Source organism: Argopecten irradians, chromosome 5, assembly GCF_041381155.1.
Source record: "Argopecten irradians isolate NY chromosome 5, Ai_NY, whole genome shotgun sequence".
In the NCBI taxonomy this organism is placed as follows: domain Eukaryota; kingdom Metazoa; phylum Mollusca; class Bivalvia; order Pectinida; family Pectinidae; genus Argopecten; species Argopecten irradians.
In genome coordinates this window covers 41049378-41069011 of record NC_091138.1, presented here as the reverse complement: position 1 = coordinate 41069011, position 19634 = coordinate 41049378, and the positions used below count along the sequence as shown (strand labels likewise).

The 19634-nt window shown below is 34.2% G+C and overlaps 1 protein-coding gene across 3 annotated transcripts in view; it reads right to left on the bottom strand.

Moving 5' to 3' along the window:
* Nucleotides 1-18398, bottom strand: part of LOC138323873 (sodium/calcium exchanger 3-like) — a 45776-nt gene extending 27378 nt beyond the window's left edge. For 2 of the 3 annotated variants that reach the window (XM_069268776.1, XM_069268778.1), the window contains exon 1: nucleotides 5669-6130. The gene's annotated coding sequence lies outside the window, so the exon portion shown is untranslated. Of the gene's footprint in view, nucleotides 1-5668; nucleotides 6131-17951 lie in introns of those variants that run through there. The other variant, XM_069268777.1, reaches the window with a different exon arrangement.
* Between the last annotated feature and the right edge of the window lie 1236 nt (nucleotides 18399-19634).

The window sequence follows — 19634 nt, the reverse complement described above, 5'->3', positions numbered from 1 at the left end:
TCATGTTAGCCAGAAATGCTACTGAAAAATGAAATACTGAAACCAGAAAATGGCAAAATCTATAAGTTAATGTCTTTTTCGTTTCTTGTATCTCTCATTTAATGTCAAAAGATGCGGATATGTCTTCAACACTTAATGCTAAGTAACCTGTAAAACATTTCAAACAACGCCCAACTAATTCAGTATATGCCACGACATAATTACACGTTAGGAATATCCTATCTAAATGCCTGGAAACTATTTTACTTATGGATGCTGTAAAATTATCAGTCGAAAGAAAGGTTACCAAAATGCTGAGCATTATATGTCTTTTTTCTTCACATACATTGATTGCGACGAAGAAGTATCCGTGATATCTTGTAAATGTTTCTTTCAGTGTCATCTTATGATTTGTTTGGCGTTTAATACCGTCCTGTTAACAGTTCACGTTATCAAGGAACAAGTTCCCAGGGGAAATATTGCCGTAAAAGTTTTGTCTGACAAATGAACCTAGAACCTGAAAACCAAGAGTTGTAAGAATAATAGTATAACTGTTTCGACCTCCACTAAACTAAATGACCATGATCAGCATCAGGTTTTAAACAAGGTAAACATCTGAGCTGTTCCACGGCATTTCGTTGCTTCACATGTATTGAAGTTTATTTTAAAAGCATGTTGAGGGATGAACGTCTTCCCTATGCAAACACATGCAGCTATCGTTTAAAACAAGTCTTCCGTGCCGAGGATCGATATTTGGCCGGATCCTCCGAGCGTCGAATCCTCTATGAAAAGCTTCGTAGACTATCAAAGTAAACTTGATATATTTGTGTACCGCCTTAATGTAAATAAGATTATAGTGTTGCCCTATAGACCTGTCATGTTATTGAAGGGTCTTGTACTTTGTCTGTCAAAGTGTCTTATTTTTTAACCTTTAATATACGGCCATGAGCTTCACTGGTAATTCCTTTTATAAAATATGACAGGGATCCGTTAGTAGAAGTCATTTTTTATCATCAAAGCTAGTTTGAAAAAAAAACAATAACAAAAACAACAAAACAACAAACAAACCCACACCCTAGGGAACGATCGAAAAATAGAAAAATATAAAGGTTAGATATATTAATTGGATATTTATCATGATTAAACATCAAGTAGATCTGATTTATTTCGCCGGGTTTTTGAACATACACAGTATTCATTTAAGACAATGTTTTGATATTAATTAATATAGACAATGTTAGTTACCAATCGTCTCCAAACATTCCAAGCTGTGTCATCGCATGTGTTCTTTTATTCGTGTATTCAATTACAATAGCATGTTTGTGTTTGGTTTTGGTGTTTGTATTGGGGTGTTTTGTATTTCGTTTTGCTATTTTTCGAAATTCGCAGTTTCTAAGGGTTTCAATTGAATTTTGAAAAGTTAGAGCTTACTTTAAGTGAAACATTTTTGGATATTTACATGTACCTAATGCAGCATCAGAATTGAGAGAATTTCGTTTGTTATTGGTTGTTTTGTATTTTATTTTGCTTTTTTGGAAAATCACTTTGTTATTCGTCATCAAAACAGTTCAGAAACCTTCATGTATCATTACCGAATCCTGCTTATGGATGAAATCGTCAATCGTCTTAGGCTGGTGCTGGTCGAGTCCAAGTAAACAGACCGAATTATTACTTGAAGATAACATGTCTACAAGAATATCCCCACGGATCAAAGATTATCTATACACATTCCAAAAGTCATAACAAGAATGTCCAAAAGAATTAGAGATTATCTTCCCACGTCCCAGAAGTCTCAACAAGACACAGACTGATCTCATAACTCAATCCTTATACATCTATCTTTATGTATCATTTAATACACAAAATGCGGAGGGCTATACCCATATCGCGTTTGCAATCAAAGAAATGTCTCGACAACATTTTGACAATACCAGGACATAAATAAAACTGGAAACGAGAAAAAAAGGTTAAGTCATTTAAATGAAATATGATACTTGTTCGTCCTGAAAATAGGAAGTTTGGAAATAGAACTTTGAAAGCATTGCAAATGAGCCTGTAGTATTGGTATGCTGAAGATGCCAAAGCTGTTCCAAATCATTGTTATTATACTGTACTTTTTTCGACATTTATATGTGACAAAATGCAGTTTATAAGGGTTTCAATTGAAGTTTGAAAAGTTAGAGCTAACCTCAAGTGAAACATTTTTTGGACATTTACTTAATGCATCATCGGAATTAAGAGAATTATAAGCAAATAATGCATAATATATCAAGATATTTATAATTAGCTTTAAATAAAATAATGATCGTATAGAATATAATGTTACTTTTGTCTTTTAATGTTTGTGATATGCCTCAGTGAAAGGTTTTTCCTAGACCAAAAGAAAGCTGGGCGGAACATAACATTCGGGGAGTTATGAGGTATTTATTACGTCTGCTCGTGACAAGCTCGTGACAAATAGGATTGAGGTACCTTGTAAAATGTCATGATAAAATTATCTAGTGCCAAATCTTCATGGCACCGCACGCTATGTGCATAAAATACAAATATGAGATGAAGGACAATATATTAGTCAGCAGCTCAGTTGGTACTTGTGAGAATGGTCAAATTACATCATAGCAGTAAAGCCAATTCTATGAACATTTGCAAACAACAATGTTTCTACCATTCAATATTTCTATGAATGCCAATATCACGGTCAGTGAGCACGGCTGAGCATGAAATAGTGAGGTTGGAAGGTAAAGTGTAGGACAGGATAAAAAGATCGATACAAAAACATGGCAAAATAGCAATAAACTTAATAAAGTGTCCTCGAATAGTCCCGTAGATAGGCATGACTCTACTGTATTCTTTGATCACAGGCAAATTAAGCGTGCCTATCGGTGATTAGGGAACACAGTCAACAAAATGAAATAATACATAGTGTAAAATTATACACTTCGGCGTTTAAGCTTCCATGCACACCCAAACTATGGACTCGGTTCGGGACAGGGATTAGTGTATATATATATTTATATATGTATCATGCGCTCTTTGATTTGCGTCATTTAGCCTAATCGTGTTGATTAAAGTGATTGGATTTAGATTAGGGTTATTAATTTTAATATCCTTAATACTGTACTGGCATGACAAGTCAAGAATGCACTTAAATTTTGACACGATTAAGAGCGATTTCATTCGTGAATGAACATAAACGTTTTTCTAAGTAAGGATCCATAGGATACAAATATATAACAAAATTTACTAATTACAATGTATGTAGAGCCTAAGAGTGCATTGTTAAGATTTATTCATTTATATCTGTTTTATTTCTCTGGTAACATACGAAGTATTTGTCGATAGAAATAATTTTATTCGAAACTTTAAGTAAATTAAATACCATATCCCATCATCCACAGAAATGAGTAATAAATTTCAAATGATACTTTTGCGCTGATGGAATAAATCAAGACGAAGAAAATAATACTAAGCAAGTTTCAATATATATCTGGGACCGAAAACTCCAGCAGCATTGACTACCATCTGTGGTTTCCAAGAATTACAAAAAGGAAATGATGATATGCTTAATGCTTTTCAAACATTGGTTATGGTATACATCAGTTGATCATGTAATTTCTATTAAAGAAATTAGTTGCCTCCTATTCTAATGTTATATAACTTATGTTTAAACATGGTTTGACCACTGCCATTTAACTATTCCCTTTAAAAGGCAAGTACAATGTACCTTAATGATTTAAAATAAAACGCATAATTTTTTCTGATGTTTACAGAATTGCCATTCTGTATGCTTAACAGCAATGCACAAACCAGATATTCCACCAATGATTGTCTAATCCAAATTCTAACAAAACGAAAAAAAAAGCTCCCAATTTGTCTTGGTTATACTTTGTTTAAACTAGGGGAATAAAGATTTAGGATGATACACTCAGCATGGATCTCCCTAAAGTAAGGATTTATTCCTCAGCATGTCCAATTAGGGATCCGCTCCGCGAGGACCAAGTAATTTATGAACCCATTGTGTATCGTTGTAATTTGGTACGGAAGTTAAAAGAATCTAGGACAAATATCAAATGTCTTTCGCATGCTTTATTGACTTCCGATCGACATAATATGATGCCGCATTTAAATCGGTAAGTCGGTTTACTTTCTGCAAAGCTGCGTGATAGAAGTCAATGTGTCATTCAGCTGAGAACCCGGATGTGTAAAGCTATGGGATGGTGTGAAGGATAGTTTTGGGGTATGGCTAAATATATAAGTACCCTATCAAGTTATGGATTATCGTCATAGATAATATCTTAGGAATTAACTAGTGTTGTTTTATTTCGCTCCATTACTAATAATAGTAAAAGTTTAAATACGTTTTAATCTTATCAGCTGTGAATGAAGTAATTTCTTCTTTAACAAAATCCATCGCAATCACGTGAGGACAAATTAACTTACCATTATACTTCCTTTTCCTTTCATAAAATTTAATAAGCACAGGAAAAAAACAAACCATTAAAACTTGAAATGAACAATAACCTAGTAAACGTTTTAAAATATAAATCTAATGAAGCATCGGTAGTTATAAACGAGATATAATGTTGTATGATAATTAAAAAAAATAAAAGAAAAAAAAACCGAAAAAAACCCTGGTGTTCTGGAAGAGTTAGTGTTCTCTATCTCATCGACAACTCCCGACATGCAAATGTTGATATCATTTATATACAAAATTCAAATTTGATATAATTGTGGTACTATTTTCTTTACATTCTCTGCTTTATCGACAACATATGTTAATGTAAATATTTGAAAATCCAAGTTTGAAGATATCTCTGTAATATTGTGGTTACTATATACATTATCACTGCCATCCACTATATCAAAATAGGATTAAATCTGAGACCTCCAATATTATGTCAAAACGACTATTATACCTTATATAAGTATTTGAAAAACAATAGATTCCATAAATCACTTTAAACAAAGGTTATACTTCAAGAAATATTTCATCAGTTATAATATTCCTCCATATTTTGGTCACGAGAGCAATACCCTGATTAGGAGATTTTCCAGAAACTGGCCAATAGTCGCCGGTATTCGTCCATGATGTAACGATCTGTTTCACTTCTAAAGCCTGACGCTTTTAACAGACATTCTCAACAAATAAACATCAATAACACTAAAAATCACGGTATTATATGTGAATATAAAGTCACAAAAAGATAAGATATTAAGCAAATGGCGAAAAATATCCTCCTTTAAATCACTTGTTTGTTCGAAAATACTTTCGTAACTGTGACCGATTTATGGCTTTATATGATTACACTGTAATTTGTAACGTAATCTTGATATTGTTCCGCATCGCTCTGCATTTTATTACCTGTAATTAACCGAGTTTTCATTATATTTGTGTCAATGGTAAAACGAATTATTGCCACAGAACGCTGCAGAGCTAACCGCTTCACAAGAGGAATTATGGTCTGAAAGCTTATGTGCTAACGTCGTGTTAGGTAAACGAGAATCTGGAAAGTACAAAGGGAAGGGGAATCGTGAAACAAAATTCGTAGATACAAATGAATAAAATTAAAGTCCAGATACTTAAAGCGTGAGGAAAAAATATAAAATAGGATTAGTTATACAGCATTGAATGTTATAAGACTCAGTTTACCTATATAAATTGTAAAACCGAGCTCTGATACACACTTACCACATAAACAGTATCCTAAGGTAACGTTAATATCCCTTTGTATTCCGTTATCAAACGTTCGGTTGTCACTAAAATAGCACATCTCTATGTGCCAAAATACTCAAGTCACCACAAATTGGCTAAAACGCTAAAACCGAGTTACCAAATAATAATCCAAGTGTTAAAACAAAATATGATATACACAATAAGCGTCTAAATTAGAGAAAATGATCTGTGAATTGTCTATTTGTTGTAGGGCGCTGGTAGGATAGATCAGGAAGATTCAGCGGAGACTAAAGTCCCGCACACCTGATAAAACATCCCAGATCAATGACAACACCTGGTCTTATGTAGGTATGTAGGACTAGTCACAAACTCAGCGCAAACAAGTTTCTCGCGAACTCCTAAAGTCTGGTACTAGCGCGGCACGCATGGTTGAAGCAGCAACTCGGGAGCTGTGAGAGCATCCAATCGATGGAACGCCACGGCAACTCTCCGCCATCCACACTAAAGCGCCCGGCTTCCCTGAATAGCGATGATATAAATTCAATACCTCTGCGTTTCTGTTAACATTTAAATTGACTAATAACTAAGGTATAAGTTGCTGCGTTGGTGACAAATCAAAATGTTTATTATGAAATGAAAGCAAACTTTGTCTGTTTAGTGGATCTATTGAATTGTAAATGAGTAACGTATGCTGACCTTACAACAATACCACAATCCAAACCTAAAAGATAGAATAGGTCAAATACACAAAAGATAGTGTTAATACCTGTAAACGTCCACGGATGACAAACCCAGGCGACCCGGAAGAGTGAGCGATATCCTTTTCATCGTTTGAATAGCGCGCAAGCAATATTCTTATTTTTTAATGTTCAAAAGTATTCTTTTTTGAATGTTAACCGTCGTATTTAAGCATACTTCAAAATCCTAGTACCTAATAGAAAGTATTGCAAAATATGTGAATAGTGTATATCAAATAGAAAGCATGGTCAACACTTATTAGCATGACTGATGAACAACATGCGTTTGGACGAGATTCATATATTCATCATTTACAAATATGTTTACTGTTTATATAACTAAAACAGACACTATCAAATGTCGCCTTTGTCCGTTTCAGTATATACAGCATACCAAGCTGTGAAATCAAACTCTATAAGACTAGAACGTTTTTTATGTTCTATTAACATATGAGAATATTTAAGGACAAGTCATGTTTAAAATATGGGTGAATGCCGGAAAACCTGAGAAATCTACAACAGGGAGGCATTCCAAAATAGTGCTGTGTGGTCCATTCGGTGATAGTTGCCTTATATTTTACAAAGCATAAACTATAGCTTAAATCAAGAATCAATACAAAAGATGAAAAACCGACACTTACAATTGTAATCCTAGTGGTCGGTACTCAGATAGGTACCCTAACTAGCGTGTCAATTATTATTGGATATTTAAGTATCATACCTGGTTAGACCAGTGCAGGTAATTAACTTTAAATTACAAACAGATATATTCACTGCGAGATAATATGTCAACAATGAATCAAAGAAATTAGCATGGCAAAGTCAAGAAGCATGGCAATGTCAAGTCAAAAGTAGTAGTGTTTAAAGTAATATATGATGACAATAGTGTTACATTTGTCGGCTAAAATTACAATCATGCGTTCAGCGCCATTTGTTTCCCTTTGATAATGAGAAGACAGGTTTCCCTTTGCTAATGAGAACGTTAGATATTCTGTAAATTTGTTGACACTGGAAATGTAATGTTATTCAAATGTAAACATATGAAATAAAAGAATTACAGCATATTTGTACCATCACAAAGCAGCACTTAAATCATTTTGACAACCAGAACAGGTGACATTCTGTAAAAATCATTTATTTTTGTTTTGGCCAATTTTCGAGAGAGACAACATTTTACAGTTTCTTTTGGATTTAAATTCTTGGTGGAGACATTTACACAGTGTTTTAATATTCGCGAGTTGTCACTGTTATTTAGGCTTGAACTATGACTTTGGATAAAAAAGCAATTAAAATAACTTTGACTTAATTGCTTCATGTAAAAAAAACATGAAAATTGAAAACCCACGAAATATAATGTTTTCACAGTATGTCAGAACTCGGTCATCGGAAAAAACGAACTTTTGTAATTGAACATCACACTTTGTGTTTAGGGACAAAGAATATTCATCGTATTCATGATGTGACAACGGAATGGACACAAAAGGCCAACACAGGAATCCCTATCATCCATCAACTTTTCTAAAACAGCTACATCAACGAACGTCGGGGAAGTGTGCTCGACTTTTGCCATACACCTTGTGCTGTGCTGAATACTTCACCGTTACATTGTCGTCTGTCAGGAGAGAATAAAGTTGTCTCGGACAAGACATTTGGCTGGTAAAACATCAATCTTGTCCGAAGGTTCCCGTGACTACATATATCACGCATCTAAATGGCATCGCTGGTGAAGCAGTAGAAAATGCTGCTGAAAGTCGCCAGGCCGACATACCATAAGCTTACTCGTTTGTCTGCGGAGTGCAATTTAAAGTTTCTTCTCGACTGACAAGAAATGCGGTCAAAGCCCGGTTTTAGTGATAAAGCTATATCATATGAAAAATATAACGCTGTACAAAGAAAGACATTAAAGAAATAAAGGCGATGTGTGTTATGACGTTATACAATGTTACATGCATCCGTGCAAAATAATCTATTGTAGTTAAATTAATAGATATTTGTATGAATGAGACATGAAATTTAAGCGATCAAGTGAAAGAAGCGAAAGTTTTGTGATGCTGCGATGGACATTCAAATACCTTAACTTTTATGATGACCAGTTTTAAAAAGACGGAATGTCTACAACCATTAACTTTCAACAACTACTGTAGTTAAGTTCCTGGGAATCATTATAAACAGTCTTGATATAGCTTGTCTACAAAAATCAACAATATAGGAGTTGAATCTAACTTAAGTTATTGCAGTTAGTTACATATAGTGTGACTATAAAAATAGATATGCTCACTGAATGTGTTCGGAAACGTCGTATCTAATTTTCTCTTTACAACAAAAACAAGCTGTCTAGCATTAAATGTTGTCTGTGCCTGCTAACACCATTAAATTGTCTTTACAAATTTGGATTTTAAATGTTTCTTCTCTGTATTTATAACCTTCATCCTTTCTAATGTCTCTCCTGACACTCCCTCACGTTTAGATTCCAAGAAGCGATAGCAGCTGTTGGATAGCTTCTCTATGTCTTTGTTTACCATAAACGTATAAAAAATTACACTGTTTCTTTTCATCCTTGAAAAGCAGTTGGAGGCAGAAAAAAATGCTGTTGTAAGTAGTTGTGAGAGTGTAATATATTCTCTGTATATCCCTGGTGAATATTAGTCGTAAGCTAGAGGTCCCGAGTTCGACCCATAGCGGAGGTAGCGATTAAATCTATATATAACCTAATGCGCTCTGTTACATTCGTGTTATGGTTCATAAGGATGCAAACTATGAATTTATTTAACATCAAACAACTACGTATGCAGCTATCGAAACGTATACACATATACAACAGATATATTGAAATCAATAAAACATTGATAGACGTTCATATAGGAGGTATACCTTCCTTACTACGACAGATAGATGGATGAATGCTTTAAACATATGATGAACTTCTTTCGAACAGTTCTAAATTGTATTAAACATATAGTAAGCCATTTATTTTTTTTTTTAATAAATGACAATAGTGATTTAATTCATTGTTTTTATCTACAATGATGGGACAAATATGCTAGTTATAACTAAGGAGCATAACGGAACCTGGATCATCCATTTTGAGAATATTATTGATGTTATATTTTGTTTATAATACATACGAATATTTGCATTCACTTATCATTACCACTATATACAAATCAACGAACGCTATGAAAAATGTCTACTATGTTAAAATGTGGAATCTATATCGACCATAGATGTCATATCAATACTTTTTTTTTTAAATATGTTCCAAACTCATCTGAATATCTTTTAAATGCAGATTGTTACCTATTGGGAGCCAGAACGTGTCTTGTGGCGCAGTGAAATGCCACCTTTATTACCTTTATCAATATGAACCTGGGTTGAACCTGATATTGGTAACAGTCACGGAACAGAAGTTGTCACGCATCGATTGCCCGAGTCTATTTGTAGAGATGATCAGACCATGTTTGAGTTGTTAAGCCCGATAAACACCGGGTTGCTCACTGCTATGATAAACATCACCAGACCTTCATCAACTTGCCTTGTCAATGTCTGGTCCCCAGGCATTCCGCGGTAAACCAGTACGCGATGGCAGTTGTGATAAGGACAATTGCTATGCTTACTTTTCTGACTCTCTCATAGCACTCGAAGCAACTTTCCACTCAAGTTCTGATCCAGAAATACAATAAAACAGTAGCCATTTCCTAAATTTATCGAAATTTTAGACTGCACCATTCAAAGATGACGTTACAGGTAGAAAGGTAATTTCTGATAGGTAAAACAAAACCGTCGTATTCGTGATTCTAGCTGGATTCTAAAATGCTTGGAGTATTGATATACAGAAAATTATCCTAACAACGGATCCGTGGTTATAACGTTATAGTTTCATTCCTTATAAATGGGTTCTATTAGTTTGCTAACCTATAAACAGTCAGGGTAATGTTAGGACGTACCAGGTTTGTTGGTGGAGGAAACTCGAGTACCCGGAGAAAAACCACCGACCAGCGGTCAGTACCTAGCAACTGCCACACTTGAGATTCGAGCTCACGACACAGAGGAGGAGGGCTTGTGGTATTATGTCGAGAGATCTTAACCGCTTGGCCACCGAGGCCCCTGTTAATGGACAATAAGATGTTTGTAATGTGTGTATATCGATGCGTATAAGCTAGTTTTAGTAATTTGCATTCCCCGTTAATGATCCTAAAAGATGAGTGCAATCCCCTAAAATTCGATAAAAAGCCGTGGCTTATATTCTTTTTTGGTAGGAAATCCCAGGCTTATTTTCAGGACCGGACTATTTTTAAGTCCGTCTTATTTTTGAAGTTATGTATCCTGTAACGTAAGTTAGGCTTAATTACGTAGCCGTCTTATTTTCGAACCATTCACCATGTGTATATATACGAATTATGCTTACATCATTATGAATTTCCTGCTCCTTAGCGGTTTGTTATATAACCATATTTTACTGCATACAATGATGTGATGTAAATTTGTGGTAAATGAGTGAACACATCATTACTGAATATACATTGTTTAAACTAGAACAACAACATATTGACGCATTGATTATCGTACAATGCTAATTGGCGAGCTATACGGTTTGACAGCTGTTAACTTATAAATGAGAGGATATTAACAGCTCGCCATTGTCATGTGGATGAAGGTGGGAGTTAGTTATCATCACCATCGCACGTATTATAACAAGGATGACCTTTAAGTAATTACAGAAGGTCCTCTGATACCAAACTACTACCATAAACTATGCTACTTTACACGACAAGAGTTTGTACAATCCTGACCTAATTTACCACCAGTGTTGTTTAAGCACGTGTCACGTTGAAGGAGGTGAGGAAAATCCGGAGTACACGGAGAAAAACCATCGACCAGAGGTCAGTACCTTATAACTACCCCATATACGAAGCAAAGAAATGAAAGGCTTGTGATTATATGTCTGGACATCTTCCCCACTCGACCTCGGCTCCAATGCATGCTTCAAGCTAGACGAAATCATATTATTCAGAAGGTTTCCATTATTTAAAGAAAACCGATTTCTTTTATCGACAACTGACAAAACGATTTAAAATTCAGTCTTTACAAACAAAAATTGCAATTTAATTTTACATTTGATTACAAACCTGCCAGTCGTAATGGATAGAAACTAATTTGCCTGGACTATCTGACATGATGATTATTCATTGAAATGCAAATTCGGGTTTGTTCTTGAGAATGTCAATTTTGAATTATCGCACAATTCAGTAATTCTATTCGTTGAGCTGCCTTTTCAAATTTCGTATTTCGTGAAGATAATGCCGCTGTCAGGTGATTTTTGATTCAACAACATCCAGCATGTAAAATGCATAAGATGAACATTCACACAACTTTAAATCATTGGCCATCGATAACCTATATTTCTATTTATTCTTAAGGTCAAGGTTGATAGCTCATTGATAATAATTTATGTTTAAGGGAGGAAAGTTTTAATCGAAATTCAATCTTACGCGCGAATATTAGTTGATTTTCAGTATGGTTTAAAAACAATATCGTGGATTTCGTGAAATACATATCTTAGGCACACTTTTTAGTGTTTTTTTTTTTTTCATCTTGGGTTTTACCCACATAGCTAATTCCGATGGCTATGTAGCATAATAAAATTAATGATAATATTTCTGTGCAAGAGAAAGCAAATTCATGCATTGTAAGTAACAAATGCAGTTTTCTTCCGTTTTTTTTTTAATTGAAAGATAAAGGCTTTCAATATAAACGAATTTCTCTGTCACAAATATTAAATTTCATAAAATGCAAAATTAATTTTTTCTGTAGTTCGAGTGCTATTTTTATCATAACTATAGACACATTGTCTTAATCAATACATATTTCAAATTTCAATTATTTTCGTCTTGAATTACTAGTGGAAGAAACTGCTGTGTGTTGCAATTAACTTTTCAAATATGTTTTCAAACGATCTTGAGTAAATTCTCTTGAGATGTGAACGTAAAAACATCAACAACAAACGGAAGACAGTAATGTACTTTAATCAATCCCAAACCCTGTTAAGTGATATCTGATGAATAATCTATGTCTCCACTAACATAGCACGACAACTCGTCTCCATCCCCATTCATTCTTATTTTCCTATTTGCCCTAGTCCTACATGTAAAGCAAAACAGATTGAACAAGTGCATATAAAGATATTACTGGAATTAGGTCAGAATGACAAGACCAACGATAGGCATTTTTTATGATGTCTCTAAGATAAACCCCGGCATAATGTTTTAGTATCACGTTTTATTGCCTTTATTTTTGTGAGAGAAAACGGACCTGCAACTCTAGTATTTATTTCCAAGGATACAATAATCGATGATGCTCTCTTGTCTACAAATATTTTATCAATAAACATCTGCATTAGACATCAAAAAAAGTTGTGTTTAGCAGCATGGTGCAGCAAAGCATTGGGACATTTCCTTTATATGTGAATGTTTGTATTGCAATCGGTCACATTAAAGGATATGCTAGCCAAATAACGAGAAAGGTCGGAGTACCTGGATCAAAATGACCGGTCAACGTCGAGTTTTGACAACGGATCCTACATGACCTTCATTGTGTGAGTATAGGGTGAGTTCCAGTGGTATAATGTCACTTGGCGACAACAAATGGATTATAGTAATGCAAGACATTGCCCTCGTCTACGAAGTTATATAAGGATTACATTAAAGCCTATAAAACGGAAACATGATATAATGTATTTATCAACGCAGAGATTTAAATTGTTACTAAAAATGCGGCCTTATAATGTTTATAAATGCACGGATTCAAAGTGTTTACCAAACGAATGAATGTGTTCGTCGGTAAATGGATCACATGTATTGAGATGTAATTGTTTATTTTATAACTACTTTCTCTGCAATTTTTGTGATTTAAAATCCTGCATTAAAAAAAACGTAAATGCTCCTTGCATTTAAGTTTATCTGCATAGTTTATATGGCCTACTTTACTAATAGAAACACCATTGCACCAAATGATGCTATCATCCCAAAACACAATAGTAAAATGCTGAAGGAATTTACATTCCGTACAATTTTATGGTTTATTTATAAAATATCAATGTCTTTTGCTGTAAAATATAATTGGATTGTTTAGATTACCCTTTCAGCATACGGTTACATCCTGACGACATATGTACAACCACAAAGGAATGTGCATTCTGCAACCGAATAATATCATGGTAATATTCTTTTCTCAATCCTATCATCGTCCTTAATACTTTATATTGGTTTATACATATCGATAGTATTATTACAGCGTATATATGATATATATGACACTAATCGTCTGTAATCTGTTAGATAACTTCTAGGGACACGCTATATACTCTGAATACACCACGCAATAATTCTAACATAGCATTGTTACCACACGCTTCGACTGTACGCGATCCTGGATAGCCCGTAATTTTCGCGAGGAGGATATTTTCGTAGTTTTAGTAGTCTATAATCTGTACATTTACTACTAGAGACACGGTATATAGTCTGAATACACCATGCCACGATTCTATCATAGTATTATAAATCAGTGGGAGTAACCACAGCCGGTCATTTTCGCAAGGATGATATTTTCGCGGAATTATGGGACAATTTGTATAGACGCGAAAATCTGATCCGCAAAATTAATAGTCATTGATAAATAATACGTATCCTGCTCGTAAGATCGTGGATTTCAATTGCTAAAATTGATTTTTCTTGTTTTAAGTTGAAATTGCGAAAACATCAACTTGAATCATATAGTTATATCAAAGGGCATCGCAAAGAGATGTCAAAAGGTGCTTTAATCAGCTAAATTAAGAAAATATTTTTTCTAGACTTTTTATTCTAAAATAATTTTCGGACACATATTTCTGTAAAATCCTATCTTAAAATGACATTAGTTTCAAGAGAACAGTGACATAACCTTTATAAAATGACTCACACATGAATATCGTGAAATTCGTAAGGAATAGAATTTTAAATAAAACCTCATTGCAAATAAACGTAAAAACAAACTTATAGCATAAAATCTATGATTTACGAGAACTTTGTGTTTGCGTTAGAGGACTGTTGGGCTGTACTGATTATAATACATATGTCTATAGTTAATAGTGGAGACTATAATCACATGTAATCCAGCTCTATTACACAACCGGACACCACGAGTCGCCATGATAATTATTATTATACAAAATGGATTAGCATGTTATTTATAGATAGGTTTATTTTAAGAATGTTAATTGAAACAGCTATTTTTGTCAAGGTTATGTCACAGTATTTATTATCAGATATGTCATAAGAAAAGTAAGCATTTATTTTGTTATTTAAACTGTATTTTATTTTTATTGTATTTTGCGAAAAAAATATATATTGATATGCCATATTTATTGTCATTACTACATTACTTTATTCCTTAATTATAAAAATATAATTTTTCATATTTTTATTATATCATAATTTGACTTGTGTCTGGAGAGAAGCAGGCAGGTTAATAATCCACCGTACACCATTAGATTAGCAATATGCTTTCATACTCTCGGGGATTAACTTTCTATTAAATTTAAACATAATTAAAGATTTTGCGTCATCTTTATTAGTAAACATATTTCATTTTAGCTTAGGCATACGTTATTGTCGGAGCAATGACCGTAGATAATATTGATCTCATGCACTGTTTAAATGTTCTTTGTCAAAATTGCTGGGATCAACACTGTAATTTCATAGCATAAATTCGCAGGTTAAGTCATAAACAAAAATTGTAGCCGCGGTGGCCGAGTGGTCAAGATGTCTAAAAATATTACCACAATCTTCCCACCTCTGGGTCGCAAGTTCGAATCCCATTGGGGGCAGTTGCCAGCTATTGACCGCTAGTCGGTGGGTTTTTTCTCGGAGTACTCCGGCTTTCCTCCATCAACAAATCTTGCACGTCCTTAAATGACTCTGGCCGTTAATAGGACGTTAAACTAATGAAACTTAAACCATCTGTCCTAATTACATGAGCACAAAACAATTTGTTATGTAAGTGACATTTTTCTTCTCCAACATATATTACATAAAAAAACAATTTATGCACGTTATCATTCTAAAAATCATTCTAATAGAATTGCATTTGTTTTTAAAAAAATATTTTGAATAGTTATATTGAATACTTTCATGCAACTGATTTCAATCACTATGACCCTATCTAGATTTATTTGAAAGTAATCTCCTTATGTCAGTACGCATATCAAGGAAATATTACAGGAAGTGCTAAAAGGGGATATATCATAGCGCCATCTACTATCAGTGTCAGGAATATGGTACGCGGGGAACGATAGATGTCATCTGACAAAATAAGATATCCGGGTATTGTAGCTAGGATGATGTCGATGAGTGGATGTTAGAAGACACGGAAGAATTCCCAAGGTTTCACATCACCGAATTGGCCTCGATTAGGGTGCTATGAATTTTTGGGCTATTAAATGGAATACACACTTGACACTGCAGGGGAATCCATACAAATAGAGGTTTTCCAACAAGTGACTGTTGTTTATCATGTTTATCAAACTCGAATTAGTTAATTTTCAATTTTTTAAAAGACACGAGTCTTAGCGAGTGTCTTTTGAAAATTTGAAAATTGACTAACGAGAGTTTAGATAGACCTGATAAACAACAGTCACGCGTTGGGGAACTTATTTATCCCATAACTTTAACTCTATATTTATACCGTGGTGACCACTTTCTCGTCTTCATTCAGGGAAACGTACCACCATACAATGTGTAATGATATCTATCCGCCATAAAATATAGTGCCTTAATAGTGAACTAATATTCTATTGTTTAAAACTTTGAATAAGCATCTACCTGTTATACAGTAAATAGCAATGCTATTTTAAAGAAAATGCGCTGTGAAAAATAGCCTTAAGTTGAAAGCCAATCGGAATCAAGAGATCTTGGCATTGACCAACCACTGGAGTGTGTAAACATAAATGATAACCAACTGCTATGGAATTTATCACATGGTTTTTCCAATGTGAAACATGTAGGGTTATGGGATAAAGTTGGTTCCTTTCCTATGAAGCGGAATTTACCATTCAGTTACACTTCACTCATACGATTATTCCATATGCATGATACATCTTACAACATACCACTTGTTCCAATTCTCGATAGAACGTAAAAAGAACTTGGAAATCTTTCGGATCACGTCCGTTTATTCCGATACTAAGGATTCGCTCCTCAAATATGGTGTCTTCATTGGAGCCACAACATTTACATTGTAATTGTATTTTCTGTGATGCTTATAACAAAATTAAGAACGTTATATACATTTTACTAATAATGAATATATCATATTTTTTGCGTTAAACGTTATTGTAATATTTGTTTGCTTTGTCTCATGTATTTACTATTGTTTCTTTAATTCCACGTGACGGTGTTAATTGTATATGTGTTGAAACTGCCTTGAAAATTCGATAATCTATTTCGTGTACATGGTTTGAATTGCTTCCTTGACCTATATATAATTTACATGTTTATTTAGGTATTTTGGCTATCCATTGATAAACACGTACTGTATTAGCCTTTTTATGAATTAATTTGGTTTTCATTAACGTTGCCAATCCATTAATAAAACATAAAATACCTTTTATGAATCAATTTGGTTTTACATTTACGTTTTTTATTCACTAATTCTCGTCTGAACTATTTACATTCTTAACATGGGATGTTCTCACCTTTCCTAAACAGAAAGCTTTTGCGTATGGGTGGATGAATAATTGATTGTATCCAAGTAACATTCCTTGTTTATCTGTGTGACCTAGACAAGACATCCCGAAAGGGAATGATTAACACAAAATAAACATCCAAGGAAGCTACTAGTTCTTTTCTTAAATGTTAAAAATAATGGTTTAATTGGTTTTTATTAGTTTAACGTCCTATTAACAACCAGGGTCATGTAAGGACGTATCATGTTTATAAATAACGCTATCTGCCTTGCGGGTAAGTATTGTTTGTGATGTCATGTGTTAGCGAGCGTAACGTCATAGTTTTGCGGAGAAAACGACGTGAATTGTGCTTACAAAATAATGACGTAACAATTGATACCTACCCGCAAAGGAGCTAACTCTATAATATGCAAAGACGGAATATTTGACTAACTGTCTCGTGGTAACAATTTGTTTAAAGCCTTTTCTCTTTCATCTTTTAAAGAATAAAAGATTATTCTTTGTATTTAATACGTATTATTAATTTTCTCAATAAAAATATAAATTGTTGTATACCAACGCATAAAAGTCAGTCCTACAATAAATGCAATTAGATTTACTAAAAAATCGAATTTCGTTAAAAGCGTTAAATATTTGTTCTTACAATCAATAAAATTGCATTAGTTTCACAAAAGCAATATGTGGGAATCTGGCACAATATACTGATCTGAAACCACTCTGTCAATTCTTTTGTTCTGTCACTGTAAATGGGACTCGAGGATTCCATATAAAAACAGTATGTAACGTCAAATCATATATATTCACGGAGATGTAAATATATGCCAGTATCTTTACAAACACCTACCTTGATGTATCCGAAATCGATTCCAAATCAGGTCGCCTTGTTATATAGCTTTAAACTCACAAGATCTGAAATCCACCCAATACCTTCCACAGGAGAACGATGTCAAGCACTATATATACACATTGGCAGGTATCTGAACCATATGATGCTGTTCTAAGTTAGTAGTTCCATTTCACTGACGTTTCGGGCGATGGCACAAAGTCGTGAAAAATATATAACCACTTTGAATAGGCCGTATCAGTCGAAAGAATATAAAACCGGTTTGTCACTAAGGGTATATTAGTAAGTTTTGAGTAACCCTTATAGTTTTCGGGCTGATATGGCTATCGTCTGCTACATCACGAGTCGGACTGTTGCGCGCCGCGACTTTTACACGGGACGTTCGTGGAGAACTGGGAGACATTGGACAACATCAATCAATTCTTACCGCATTAATACGCTCCGTTGATAGACACCTATCATCATACCAGTACAGTTGATATATACTATATCGAGCGTAACACCCATGTATATGTATATACAGAAGTAATGGACCTAATTAAATCTCCCACCCTCTTTCACAATGCCATAAGAGCATTATGATTTTGAGAACGACAAGATTTACGTCACTGTAACACTGTCGGTCAAATCCATTCTCTTGGCCTACTTGACCGGAACGTTCACATTATTTAGAACGTTTGTTACAGCCTGGCAAAGGATTACGGTAAATTTTTCATACTGCGATACAACTATACCTAACGATTAGATTATAAAAACACATAAGGTGTCTGTGATCAAGACATATTTCGTACTTGTTTTACATACTCGATAGTTGTAAACGACTCAATTGTTCGCCATCAAAATTATTTCCATATATAATATAGAACGCTGACATTTAGGTAAGTAAATAAATGAGGTATTAATGAAACCTTTAGCTCCCGACGTCGCTCCCAAATGAGACAATTTAATCTATAACGTGGCGCCTATTCTTGTTCGGCAGATATTTATGGAATTCAACCCAATAATACCGGTTACGTTCACTGAAGGAATACTACTGCTGCAGTTTTAAAAACATTGTCATGAACTGCAACATAAAACCCTTGATCAGATTGGATATTTTTGAATCCGTCAAAGGCTTCAAGACAGGTACTTTATATCATTTGTGGCGTTTCGTGTCCTCATATTTAAATAACCCGTATTTATGTGGTAATTGTATCTCTATCGATATCATTACTTAGGGATACGATTTTATTGACATCTAGATGTACAACACGCTATGTTTGAGGTTTCAGCGGAGAACAGACGTCCGGCTGGTAGACAAAAGACAACACACGTGAGAATATTATTACAGAAATAGAAGTCAAAACACATGTCATGCACGGGTAAACATTCCTTTGAGAAGGAATGAATGCTGGTTGGTTGGTCTTTGCGCCATATTAACAGCCAGGATAGTTAAATGACAGCCCCCAGTGTTTAGGAGGCCGCGGTATATTCGTGTTGTGTCTCTTTGCGATAGTGGAAATTGCCTATTTTATTTTTGGCGGAAAGTATATTCCAGTGAGAAATAATGCTGCTGTAATACTGAGATGAGAGAGATGAGCGGTAATACTGAGACGAGAGAGATGAGCGGAGCATGTCACATTCAGATACTCATTGTATTATTGAACCATATGATGTTGATTAGACTTAAACTCTGTGGACATA